We start from the raw sequence: 2,828 nt of genomic DNA on the forward strand, positions 1-2,828 counted from the left end.
TCACATGTTTCATCTGTGTGCTTGTTCTCTGCCCAATTCCCTTTATCCACCAGTGTCGTGCGTTGTCTGCAGCGCCCTCACCATCCAGGGAAGGTACCTACCCTCCCAGGGACATCACCCTCACCGCGATAAAATGACCAAAGAACTTCGGATGAGGCTGAAGACCTTCACTTTTATACCTTGACATGTTACTCTTCTTTTGTTGTTGCACATTACCTTCTACTGTAAGAAACATAAGACATTCTATGAGCATGGGTGATAAAATGATTGTAGTGTTGCTGTATTTAAATAAACGTAACATGAAGTACGTCTTTGATATCCTCTTGTCTCTTTGACCTGGCCGACTGCACAAGGCCGATGTTACCCCTGGTGTAATAGTTGCATTCTGTCAGTGTTAGAGCTAGTGTGAATAACTCCCATCATGTATATATAAGTGTCAATACGCCTGCAGACTATCATTGCAGTCATAGGTGTACCATAGGCTACCAGCGACTCATAAATGCACACAATGAAGATATCACATCAGGAAACATACCATCACCAGACCGGAGCCCTGGACATAGACACCAGGCAACTCATTAAATGTGTCCTAGGACAATGTACGGGACTTCTGAAACCTAGGTGGAACGAAAGCAAAGCTCTGTCAACAACGAGTAGAGTTATCGGGCAATTACTGGAGAAGCACAGATACACATACAACGGTAGGTATTGTGTTATGACACCAACAGCTAACACAAGCCAGTGACAAAGTAATTTAACATTTGTTGCACCATCGACCTTACAGGTATGATCAACACACTCTATGTGGATGACAGAGGGGATGACGTGAAGTTCCTCAGTTCAGTAGCCCATATCATCTTTGAAGACGGGACCGTCAACTGGGGCCGTGTTGCCAGCCTGATGTCTTTTGGGGCTGCGGTGTGCCAGTACTTGAGAGGCAAGGGGAGAGACGACTGTGTTGACGTGGTGTGAGAAGAGATAGCAGAGTACCTGGCCACTCACCACACGGACTGGCTAGTCAAACATAACTCCTGGGTACGTTCAGTAATGACTGAGAGATGCCACCATTGTCTTGGTATACCTGTAATCTAATATTTCTTTTGAAATGTTCCAGAATGGGTTCGCGGAGTTCTTTCTAGTAGCAGAACCTGAGTCCAGATGTAGGAACATCATCATGACCCTTTTCGGATTGGCCGGTATTGTCGCAACAATGACCTTCTTGGTTATGTGACTTTCAGAAGAGGCCTTTACCTGTTACCACTTTGTGCTTGATGCTTCTCACCATAGTGGAGATTGAGTATGATGTTAGGAATATGTACCGTAAAGGCTAATAAAGTAGTGAACCGCATTTGTGTTTGGTGTCTATCGTGATCCTGTGTCAGTTGTACAAAACAACATATGACTGCAGTACACAACTATTACACAAGACAAGTACGTCAAGGTATAGAATTTATTTGCAATGTTTATGACAACAGTGGAGTTACATAGATGTTTACAATGGTATAATACAACAGTGGATATAAGGATATGTACAATGGTGTAATACAACAGTGTGGATGAGTACAATGGTATAATACAACAGTGGAGTTACAGACAGAGTGCAGTCATATGCAGTACATCAGTGGTAGACTTGGGTATAGGCCAGGTACTGTCCTGTTCACAATAGTCCTGTTGGAAACCAAATACTGTTACTGTCAGTCCTCATCTAACCATAATAAGGACTCTAGTAGACTGTCTGTGTTGGTCCAATCAACCCTGCCCCCAGGAATGTTCATCAGGATGTCCTGAGTATCAAAGGTGTCAGTTGTCAGGTCCTCAGTGTCTATACACAACACTTGGCTTGTGTGAGAGTCTCTCAGCATGCCCTTGTGCCCGTGAAACTCATTGGTGATGTCTATACACTGCACTTCACCATTGGTACAGTCTTTCTGTGTACTGTTCCACTCCATCGGGAGGCACTCTGGCTCTAATATGGAATTGGTCTCTAAGATATAGGACTCGGATATCACGGCATCATTGTCGACATAAAGCAACTGGTATTCAGAGGAGTCAATCTGGATGATCTGGGTGTCAGAACCAATGGCATTAGCGTCAATGCACATACCCTCTGGTAAGTTATAGGACTCGGATATCACGGCATCATTGTCGACATAAAGCAACTGGTATTCAGAGGAGTCAATCTGGATGATCTGGGTGTCAGAACCAATGGCATTAGCGTCAATGCACATACCCTCTGGTACATTATTTTCCAAGACCTGGACTTCAGGGGAATCACCCCATATCCTTTCCAGAGTCCGTTTCCACTGGGAGTCCGAACACACCGAATGTGGCACAGATGTGTAGCATCCTACCTTACTTTTTATCACAACACCAAATATCTTCAGCACCCGGAAAATATTACACATCCTACGTGGTGGAATATCAAATGTCTTGACCAGGTCCAGCAAGGTGAACATCCCTGGGTGATTGCGCACATGCCGGTAAACAGTTCCAATGTGTTTCTTCATACCAGGTTTGCTAAATACCGGCAACTGATACCTTTGTCGTTTGCATGTGTATACCTTCCTATCTTTACTCAGAAGTCCAATACCTTCCAGGGCACAGAGTACGTCGTATAGTCTGCGCCTGCCATTGGTGTCTAGACTCAATAACTGTACGAGAGACATGTGGGTGAAAGTGTTCAATGCCTCCATTAGATGTAGGGTCTGTTTTGTAAGTATGTCCAGATGGGTGTCCTCAGGTACTGGTGACAGAGACATGGTTACTACTACTCTGACACAGGGTAAGGTAGTACAGCGTCTTTGGGTGGATGTACCCTATGCTGCCTA

General features: G+C 44.6%; 1 pseudogene; it reads left to right on the forward strand.

Moving 5' to 3' along the window:
* The first annotated feature begins 508 nt into the window (after positions 1 to 508).
* On the forward strand, positions 509 to 1,231 carry LOC106593707 (induced myeloid leukemia cell differentiation protein Mcl-1 homolog; annotated as a pseudogene).
* The last annotated feature ends 1,597 nt before the right edge of the window (positions 1,232 to 2,828 follow it).

This window comes from Salmo salar, chromosome 08 (genome assembly GCF_965601325.2).
Source record: "Salmo salar chromosome 08, fSalSal1, whole genome shotgun sequence".
Taxonomy (NCBI): Eukaryota; Metazoa; Chordata; class Actinopteri; order Salmoniformes; family Salmonidae; genus Salmo; species Salmo salar.